Source organism: Leptodactylus fuscus, chromosome 3, assembly GCF_031893055.1.
Source record: "Leptodactylus fuscus isolate aLepFus1 chromosome 3, aLepFus1.hap2, whole genome shotgun sequence".
NCBI classification, from domain to species: domain Eukaryota; kingdom Metazoa; phylum Chordata; class Amphibia; order Anura; family Leptodactylidae; genus Leptodactylus; species Leptodactylus fuscus.
The window spans coordinates 65,068,103-65,080,196 of record NC_134267.1 but is presented as its reverse complement, the minus strand read 5'-3'; the positions used below and the strand labels follow the sequence as shown (position 1 = coordinate 65,080,196).

The following is a 12,094-nucleotide window of genomic DNA, read 5'->3' as shown; positions in this document are numbered from 1 at the left end:
ATGAAAACAGAGATACAGCAATATGAAGTGACCATTAACCCTTTTGCAAAGGCTAAAGCTCCTCATACTGGCAATACAAATGTGTATGGAATTCCCTGGTAACAGCTCATTTAGGCTGGGTTCACACGGGAGTTTTTTGGTCTTGATTTTGACATGGAATACGCATCAAAATCTGGCTAAAAAAACTGCCTCCCATTGAATTCAATGGGTTCCTTTTTCTTGAATTTGTTCCCGCTCACAGAGAAAAGAAGCAACATGCCCTTTCTTCAGGATGTCCGCCTTGCAACATTCCCTCCCAACTAGGCCCATTCATTTGGGCCTAATCCGGAGTGGAATGCCGCGACTGAATGCTGGTGCACTGTATGCACTGCACTGACTGACTGGATTCTCCCCCACCCCCGCACGTGACCAATCAGCGTCCTAAGGGAAAGGACACAGAATGTCACAATGCAGAAGGGATTTCCAGCAAAACTAGATAGTGGAGAACGAAAGACAGGTAAGTATGGTTTGTTTGTTTGTTTGTAGAGATGAGCGAACAGTGTTCTATCGAACTCATGTTCGATCGGATATTAGGCTGTTCGGCATGTTCGAATCGAATCGAACACCGCGTGGTAAAGTGCGCCATTACTCGATTCCCCTCCCACCTTCCCTGGCACCTTTTTTGCTCCAATAACAGCACAGGGTAGGTGGGACAGGAACTACGACACCGGTGACGTTGAAAAAAGTAGGCAAAACCCATTGGCTGCCGAAAACATGTGACCTCTAATTTAAAAGAACAGCGCCGCCCAGCTTCGCGTCATTCTGAGCTTGCAATTCACCGAGGACGGAGGTTTCCGTCCAGTTAGCTAGGGGTTAGATTCTGGGTAGGCAGGGACAGGCTAGGATAGGAAGGAGAAGACAACCAACAGCTCTTATAAGAGCTAAATTCCAGGGAGAAGCTTGTCAGTGTAACGTGGCACTGACGGGCTCAATCGCCGCAACCCAGCTTTCCCAGGATCCTGAATGAAATACACTGTCAGTGTATTCCCGTATACCCGATATATACCCCCGATACCCGTTCCAACGGTGTGCCCCCCCACCTTCACCCCAGAAATACCCTGCAAGTCCCCTAGCAATAGGATTGGGGCTATATACACCCACTATTTTTGCTACTGCCATATAGTGCCATTGTCTCACTGGGAATTCAAAGAATATATTGGGCTTACATATAACTTCAATTCCAGGGAGAAGCTTGTCAGTGTAACGTGGCACTGACGGGCTCAATCGCCGCAACCCAGCTTTCCCAGGATCCTGAATGGAACACACTGACAGTGTATTCCCGTATACCCCATATATACACCCCAAATCCCCGTTCCAACGGTGTGCCCCCCCACCTTCACCTCAGAAATACCCTGCAAGTCCCCTAGCAATAGAATTGGGGCTATATACACCCACAATTTTTGCTACTGGTATATAGTGCCATTGTCTGACTGGGAATTCAAAGAATATATTGGGGTGACGTGCACCCACAATTTTTGCTACTGCTATACAGTGCCATTGTCTCACTGGGAATTCAAAGAATATATGGGGGTTACGTGCACCCACAATTTTTAATACTGGTATACAGTGCCATTGTCTGACTGGGAATTCAAAGAATATATGGGGGTTACGTGCACCCACAATTTTTAATACTGGTATACAGTGCCATTGTCTGACTGGGAATTCAAAGAATATATGGGGGTTACGTGCACCCACAATTTTTAATACTGCTATACAGTTCCATTGTCTCACTGGGAATTCAAAGAATATATGGGGGTTATGTGCACCCACAATTTTTAATACTGGTATACAGTGCCATTGTCTGACTGGGAATTCAAAGAATATATGGGGGTTATGTGCACCCACAATTTTTAATACTGGTATACAGTGCCATTGTCTCACTGGGAATTCAAAGAATATATTGGGGTTATGTGCACCCACAATTTTTACTACTGGTATATAGTGCCATTGTCTGACTGGGAATTCAAAGAATATATGGGGGTTATGTGCACCCACAATTTTTAATACTGGTATACAGTGCCATTGTCTGACTGGGAATTCAAAGAATATATGGGGGTTATGTGCACCCACAATTTTTAATACTGGTATACAGTGCCATTGTCTGACTGGGAATTCAAAGAATATATGGGGGTTATGTGCACCCACAATTTTTAATACTGGTATACAGTGCCATTGTCTGACTGGGAATTCAAAGAATATATTGGGGTTATGTGCACCCACAATTTTTACTACTGGTATACAGTGCCATTGTCTGACTGGGAATTCAAAGAATATATGGGGGTTATGTGCACCCACAATTTTTAATACTGGTATATAGTGCCATTGTCTGACTGGGAATTCAAAGAATATATGGGGGTTACGTGCACCCACAATTTTTGCTACTGCTATACAGTTCCATTGTCTCACTGGGAATTCAAAGAATATATGGGGGTTATGTGCACCCACAATTTTTAATACTGGTATACAGTGCCATTGTCTGACTGGGAATTCAAAGAATATATGGGGGTTATGTGCACCCACAATTTTTAATACTGGTATATAGTGCCATTGTCTGACTGGGAATTCAAAGAATATATGGGGGTTACGTGCACCCACAATTTTTGCTACTGCTATACAGTTCCATTGTCTCACTGGGAATTCAAAGAATATATGGGGGTTATGTGCACCCACAATTTTTAATACTGGTATACAGTGCCATTGTCTGACTGGGAATTCAAAGAATATATGGGGGTTATGTGCACCCACAATTTTTACTACTGGTATACAGTGCCATTGTCTTACTGGGAATTCAAAGAATATATTGGGGTGACGTGCACCCACAATTTTTGCTACTGCTATACAGTGCCATTGTCTCACTGGGAATTCAAAGAATATATGGGGGTTATGTGCACCCACAATTTTTAATACTGGTATACAGTGCCATTGTCTCACTGGGAATTCAAAGAATATATTGGGGTTATGTGCACCCACAATTTTTACTACTGGTATATAGTGCCATTGTCTGACTGGGAATTCAAAGAATATATGGGGGTTATGTGCACCCACAATTTTTAATACTGGTATACAGTGCCATTGTCTGACTGGGAATTCAAAGAATATATGGGGGTTATGTGCACCCACAATTTTTAATACTGGTATACAGTGCCATTGTCTGACTGGGAATTCAAAGAATATATGGGGGTTATGTGCACCCACAATTTTTAATACTGGTATACAGTGCCATTGTCTGACTGGGAATTCAAAGAATATATTGGGGTTATGTGCACCCACAATTTTTACTACTGGTATACAGTGCCATTGTCTGACTGGGAATTCAAAGAATATATGGGGGTTATGTGCACCCACAATTTTTAATACTGGTATATAGTGCCATTGTCTGACTGGGAATTCAAAGAATATATGGGGGTTACGTGCACCCACAATTTTTGCTACTGCTATACAGTTCCATTGTCTCACTGGGAATTCAAAGAATATATGGGGGTTATGTGCACCCACAATTTTTAATACTGGTATACAGTGCCATTGTCTGACTGGGAATTCAAAGAATATATGGGGGTTATGTGCACCCACAATTTTTAATACTGGTATATAGTGCCATTGTCTGACTGGGAATTCAAAGAATATATGGGGGTTACGTGCACCCACAATTTTTGCTACTGCTATACAGTTCCATTGTCTCACTGGGAATTCAAAGAATATATGGGGGTTATGTGCACCCACAATTTTTAATACTGGTATACAGTGCCATTGTCTGACTGGGAATTCAAAGAATATATGGGGGTTATGTGCACCCACAATTTTTACTACTGGTATACAGTGCCATTGTCTTACTGGGAATTCAAAGAATATATTGGGGTGACGTGCACCCACAATTTTTGCTACTGCTATACAGTGCCATTGTCTCACTGGGAATTCAAAGAATATATGGGGGTTATGTGCACCCACAATTTTTAATACTGGTATACAGTGCCATTGTCTGACTGGGAATTCAAAGAATATATGGGGGTTACGTGCACCCACAATTTTTAATACTGCTATACAGTTCCATTGTCTCACTGGGAATTCAAAGAATATATGGGGGTTATGTGCACCCACAATTTTTAATACTGGTATACAGTGCCATTGTCTGACTGGGAATTCAAAGAATATATGGGGGTTATGTGCACCCACAATTTTTACTACTGGTATACAGTGCCATTGTCTGACTGGGAATTCAAAGAATATATTGGGGTGACGTGCACCCACAATTTTTGCTACTGCTATACAGTGCCATTGTCTCACTGGGAATTCAAAGAATATATGGGGGTTATGTGCACCCACAATTTTTAATACTGGTATACAGTGCCATTGTCTGACTGGGAATTCAAAGAATATATGGGGGTTACGTGCACCCACAATTTTTAATACTGCTATACAGTTCCATTGTCTCACTGGGAATTCAAAGAATATATGGGGGTTATGTGCACCCACAATTTTTAATACTGGTATACAGTGCCATTGTCTGACTGGGAATTCAAAGAATATATTGGGGTTATGTGCACCCACAATTTTTACTACTGGTATACAGTGCCATTGTCTGACTGGGAATTCAAAGAATATATGGGGGTTATGTGCACCCACAATTTTTAATACTGGTATATAGTGCCATTGTCTGACTGGGAATTCAAAGAATATATGGGGGTTACGTGCACCCACAATTTTTGCTACTGCTATACAGTTCCATTGTCTCACTGGGAATTCAAAGAATATATGGGGGTTATGTGCACCCACAATTTTTAATACTGGTATACAGTGCCATTGTCTGACTGGGAATTCAAAGAATATATGGGGGTTATGTGCACCCACAATTTTTAATACTGGTATATAGTGCCATTGTCTGACTGGGAATTCAAAGAATATATGGGGGTTATGTGCACCCACAATTTTTAATACTGGTATACAGTGCCATTGTCTGACTGGGAATTCAAAGAATATATGGGGGTTATGTGCACCCACAATTTTTAATACTGGTATACAGTGCCATTGTCTGACTGGGAATTCAAAGAATATATTGGGGTTATGTGCACCCACAATTTTTACTACTGGTATACAGTGCCATTGTCTGACTGGGAATTCAAAGAATATATGGGGGTTACGTGCACCCACAATTTTTGCTACTGCTATACAGTTCCATTGTCTCACTGGGAATTCAAAGAATATATGGGGGTTATGTGCACCCACAATTTTTAATACTGGTATACAGTGCCATTGTCTGACTGGGAATTCAAAGAATATATGGGGGTTATGTGCACCCACAATTTTTAATACTGGTATATAGTGCCATTGTCTGACTGGGAATTCAAAGAATATATGGGGGTTACGTGCACCCACAATTTTTGCTACTGCTATACAGTTCCATTGTCTCACTGGGAATTCAAAGAATATATGGGGGTTATGTGCACCCACAATTTTTAATACTGGTATACAGTGCCATTGTCTGACTGGGAATTCAAAGAATATATGGGGGTTATGTGCACCCACAATTTTTACTACTGGTATACAGTGCCATTGTCTGACTGGGAATTCAAAGAATATATTGGGGTGACGTGCACCCACAATTTTTGCTACTGCTATACAGTGCCATTGTCTCACTGGGAATTCAAAGAATATATGGGGGTTATGTGCACCCACAATTTTTAATACTGGTATACAGTGCCATTGTCTGACTGGGAATTCAAAGAATATATGGGGGTTACGTGCACCCACAATTTTTAATACTGCTATACAGTTCCATTGTCTCACTGGGAATTCAAAGAATATATGGGGGTTATGTGCACCCACAATTTTTAATACTGGTATACAGTGCCATTGTCTGACTGGGAATTCAAAGAATATATGGGGGTTATGTGCACCCACAATTTTTACTACTGGTATACAGTGCCATTGTCTGACTGGAAATTCAAAGAATATATTGGGGTGACGTGCACCCACAATTTTTGCTACTGCTATACAGTGCCATTGTCTCACTGGGAATTCAAAGAATATATGGGGGTTATGTGCACCCACAATTTTTAATACTGGTATACAGTGCCATTGTCTGACTGGGAATTCAAAGAATATATGGGGGTTACGTGCACCCACAATTTTTAATACTGCTATACAGTTCCATTGTCTCACTGGGAATTCAAAGAATATATGGGGGTTATGTGCACCCACAATTTTTAATACTGGTATACAGTGCCATTGTCTGACTGGGAATTCAAAGAATATATTGGGGTTATGTGCACCCACAATTTTTACTACTGGTATACAGTGCCATTGTCTGACTGGGAATTCAAAGAATATATGGGGGTTATGTGCACCCACAATTTTTAATACTGGTATATAGTGCCATTGTCTGACTGGGAATTCAAAGAATATATGGGGGTTACGTGCACCCACAATTTTTGCTACTGCTATACAGTTCCATTGTCTCACTGGGAATTCAAAGAATATATGGGGGTTATGTGCACCCACAATTTTTAATACTGGTATACAGTGCCATTGTCTGACTGGGAATTCAAAGAATATATGGGGGTTATGTGCACCCACAATTTTTAATACTGGTATATAGTGCCATTGTCTGACTGGGAATTCAAAGAATATATGGGGGTTATGTGCACCCACAATTTTTAATACTGGTATACAGTGCCATTGTCTGACTGGGAATTCAAAGAATATATGGGGGTTATGTGCACCCACAATTTTTAATACTGGTATACAGTGCCATTGTCTGACTGGGAATTCAAAGAATATATTGGGGTTATGTGCACCCACAATTTTTACTACTGGTATACAGTGCCATTGTCTGATTGGGAATTCAAAGAATATATGGGGGTTATGTGCACCCACAATTTTTAATACTGGTATATAGTGCCATTGTCTGACTGGGAATTCAAAGAATATATGGGGGTTACGTGCACCCACAATTTTTAATACTGCTATACAGTTCCATTGTCTCACTGGGAATTCAAAGAATATATGGGGGTTATGTGCACCCACAATTTTTAATACTGGTATACAGTGCCATTGTCTGACTGGGAATTCAAAGAATATATTGGGGTTATGTGCACCCACAATTTTTACTACTGGTATACAGTGCCATTGTCTGACTGGGAATTCAAAGAATATATGGGGGTTATGTGCACCCACAATTTTTAATACTGGTATATAGTGCCATTGTCTGACTGGGAATTCAAAGAATATATGGGGGTTATGTGCACCCACAATTTTTAATACTGGTATACAGTGCCATTGTCTGACTGGGAATTCAAAGAATATATGGGGGTTATGTGCACCCACAATTTTTAATACTGGTATACAGTGCCATTGTCTGACTGGGAATTCAAAGAATATATTGGGGTTATGTGCACCCACAATTTTTAATACTGGTATATAGTGCCATTGTCTGACTGGGAATTCAAAGAATATATGGGGGTTACGTGCACCCACAATTTTTGCTACTGCTATACAGTTCCATTGTCTCACTGGGAATTCAAAGAATATATTGGGGTTATGTGCACCCACAATTTTTACTACTGGTATACAGTGCCATTGTCTGACTGGGAATTCAAAGAATATATGGGGGTTATGTGCACCCACAATTTTTAATACTGGTATATAGTGCCATTGTCTGACTGGGAATTCAAAGAATATATGGGGGTTACGTGCACCCACAATTTTTGCTACTGCTATACAGTTCCATTGTCTCACTGGGAATTCAAAGAATATATGGGGGTTATGTGCACCCACAATTTTTAATACTGGTATACAGTGCCATTGTCTGACTGGGAATTCAAAGAATATATGGGGGTTATGTGCACCCACAATTTTTAATACTGGTATATAGTGCCATTGTCTGACTGGGAATTCAAAGAATATATGGGGGTTACGTGCACCCACAATTTTTAATACTGCTATACAGTTCCATTGTCTCACTGGGAATTCAAAGAATATATGGGGGTTATGTGCACCCACAATTTTTAATACTGGTATACAGTGCCATTGTCTGACTGGGAATTCAAAGAATATATTGGGGTTATGTGCACCCACAATTTTTACTACTGGTATACAGTGCCATTGTCTGACTGGGAATTCAAAGAATATATGGGGGTTATGTGCACCCACAATTTTTAATACTGGTATATAGTGCCATTGTCTGACTGGGAATTCAAAGAATATATGGGGGTTACGTGCACCCACAATTTTTAATACTGGTATACAGTGCCATTGTCTGACTGGGAATTCAAAGAATATATGGGGGTTATGTGCACCCACAATTTTTAATACTGGTATATAGTGCCATTGTCTGACTGGGAATTCAAAGAATATATGGGGGTTATGTGCACCCACAATTTCTAATACTGGTATACAGTGCCATTGTCTGACTGGGAATTCAAAGAATATATGGGGGTTATGTGCACCCACAATTTTTAATACTGGTATACAGTGCCATTGTCTGACTGGGAATTCAAAGAATATATTGGGGTTATGTGCACCCACAATTTTTACTACTGGTATACAGTGCCATTGTCTGACTGGGAATTCAAAGAATATATGGGGGTTATGTGCACCCACAATTTTTAATACTGGTATATAGTGCCATTGTCTGACTGGGAATTCAAAGAATATATGGGGGTTACGTGCACCCACAATTTTTGCTACTGCTATACAGTTCCATTGTCTCACTGGGAATTCAAAGAATATATGGGGGTTATGTGCACCCACAATTTTTAATACTGGTATATAGTGCCATTGTCTGACTGGGAATTCAAAGAATATATGGGGGTTACGTGCACCCACAATTTTTGCTACTGCTATACAGTTCCATTGTCTCACTGGGAATTCAAAGAATATATGGGGGTTATGTGCACCCACAATTTTTAATACTGGTATACAGTGCCATTGTCTGACTGGGAATTCAAAGAATATATGGGGGTTATGTGCACCCACAATTTTTACTACTGGTATACAGTGCCATTGTCTGACTGGGAATTCAAAGAATATATTGGGGTGACGTGCACCCACAATTTTTGCTACTGCTATACAGTGCCATTGTCTCACTGGGAATTCAAAGAATATATGGGGGTTATGTGCACCCACAATTTTTAATACTGGTATACAGTGCCATTGTCTGACTGGGAATTCAAAGAATATATGGGGGTTATGTGCACCCACAATTTTTAATACTGGTATATAGTGCCATTGTCTGACTGGGAATTCAAAGAATATATGGGGGTTACGTGCACCCACAATTTTTAATACTGCTATACAGTTCCATTGTCTCACTGGGAATTCAAAGAATATATGGGGGTTATGTGCACCCACAATTTTTAATACTGGTATACAGTGCCATTGTCTGACTGGGAATTCAAAGAATATATTGGGGTTATGTGCACCCACAATTTTTACTACTGGTATACAGTGCCATTGTCTGACTGGGAATTCAAAGAATATATGGGGGTTATGTGCACCCACAATTTTTAATACTGGTATATAGTGCCATTGTCTGACTGGGAATTCAAAGAATATATGGGGGTTACGTGCACCCACAATTTTTAATACTGGTATACAGTGCCATTGTCTGACTGGGAATTCAAAGAATATATGGGGGTTATGTGCACCCACAATTTTTAATACTGGTATATAGTGCCATTGTCTGACTGGGAATTCAAAGAATATATGGGGGTTATGTGCACCCACAATTTTTAATACTGGTATACAGTGCCATTGTCTGACTGGGAATTCAAAGAATATATGGGGGTTATGTGCACCCACAATTTTTAATACTGGTATACAGTGCCATTGTCTGATTGGGAATTCAAAGAATATATTGGGGTTATGTGCACCCACAATTTTTAATACTGGTATATAGTGCCATTGTCTGACTGGGAATTCAAAGAATATATGGGGGTTACGTGCACCCACAATTTTTGCTACTGCTATACAGTTCCATTGTCTCACTGGGAATTCAAAGAATATATGGGGGTTATGTGCACCCACAATTTTTAATACTGGTATACAGTGCCATTGTCTGACTGGGAATTCAAAGAATATATTGGGGTTATGTGCACCCACAATTTTTACTACTGGTATACAGTGCCATTGTCTGACTGGGAATTCAAAGAATATATGGGGGTTATGTGCACCCACAATTTTTAATACTGGTATATAGTGCCATTGTCTGACTGGGAATTCAAAGAATATATGGGGGTTACGTGCACCCACAATTTTTGCTACTGCTATACAGTTCCATTGTCTCACTGGGAATTCAAAGAATATATGGGGGTTATGTGCACCCACAATTTTTAATACTGGTATACAGTGCCATTGTCTGACTGGGAATTCAAAGAATATATGGGGGTTATGTGCACCCACAATTTTTACTACTGGTATACAGTGCCATTGTCTGACTGGGAATTCAAAGAATATATTGGGGTGACGTGCACCCACAATTTTTGCTACTGCTATACAGTGCCATTGTCTCACTGGGAATTCAAAGAATATATGGGGGTTATGTGCACCCACAATTTTTAATACTGGTATACAGTGCCATTGTCTGACTGGGAATTCAAAGAATATATGGGGGTTACGTGCACCCACAATTTTTAATACTGCTATACAGTTCCATTGTCTCACTGGGAATTCAAAGAATATATGGGGGTTATGTGCACCCACAATTTTTAATACTGGTATACAGTGCCATTGTCTGACTGGGAATTCAAAGAATATATGGGGGTTATGTGCACCCACAATTTTTACTACTGGTATACAGTGCCATTGTCTCACTGGGAATTCAAAGAATATATGGGGGTTATGTGCACCCACAATTTTTAATACTGGTATACAGTGCCATTGTCTCACTGGGAATTCAAAGAATATATGGGGGTTATGTGCACCCACAATTTTTAATACTGGTATACAGTGCCATTGTCTCACTGGGAATTCCACAAATAATTTGGGGATTCATTCACCCTACATCTCAGGCTCTTGCCATATTCACCCAGGTTGTCAGTGCTGCACCAGCTCGTTCCCAGACAGCTCGGCCCGAAAAACACGTTACCTATATAGAGGATTTGGACAATGAAGACAACATGTTCTAAATCTAATGTCTGCACCTTCTCCAGAATTAAAATAAAGGCAGCGTTTAACTTTCAAATAGCACTGCACAAAGGAAGAGCTTATCAGCTTGTCTCATGACATGCTACTGAAAAGTTTCATTTGTGTATCTTAATGTAAATATAGTTGTATAAGCTTTTTGGGTTTTAGGCACTGCCAAGTTATTTATTACCACCCGCTCCCTTATAATGATGATGACGCCAAAGTCACTGTGGGTGTTCAGAGCTCACAGCTTTGGGTGACATTTGTCTTGCTCTCTGTCGGTACCAGCTGTCTTTTTGGATACCGTAAAGTTATGTTGACTTTATTAACAGCTATAGAAGCTTTAGCCAGGTTGTGACGGTGTGTAACCCTAACAACACTAAGTGGGATACACATTAATAGTCAGTCTATGTACGCTAAACGTATCACTGAAGTAATTTTTTTTCCCTCTCCCCTAATATAAGAAAGGAACAGACATTAGACCTAGACCGGGGTTCGAGGCTTGAAAAAATCCAGTATTATTTGTTCTTCATGATGTGAAATATGTGTTGAAAAGCAACCCAAGATGAAGTCAGCCATGTGTGCCAGTGTGTTACTTGGCATGCCTTTGCTGGCCCCAACTGTAAGGGTCACTCTCCATTTCCTCCATTTTCCACTCCCCTTCACACCATTTGTGGTGAAGCAATGGGATGCACTGAAGTGCACCCTCTAGCCTCGTGTGGGATAGGGACATCAGATGCCACTCCAACCCCCTCGTCTTCCTCCGCCAGCCAACGGTGCGAAGATGAGAGGAGTGTGCTCTGAATGTTTTCTGCCTAGCAGAGGCTAGTTCTCACTTACGAAAATGGCCCCACTTTGACCTGTATATCAGGCACAATGGTGTAGGTTTCAAAGAAACATGGCACCAACAAGTTGGAAAACGTGGGCCATGCGTGGA

At 40.6% G+C, this 12,094-nt stretch overlaps 1 protein-coding gene across 1 annotated transcript in view; it reads left to right on the top strand.

Annotated features, from left to right (window-relative positions):
- Positions 1 to 12,094, top strand: part of ACOXL (acyl-CoA oxidase like) — a 298,517-nt gene that overhangs the window by 275,407 nt on the left and 11,016 nt on the right. The gene's annotated exons all lie outside the window — the stretch shown is intronic.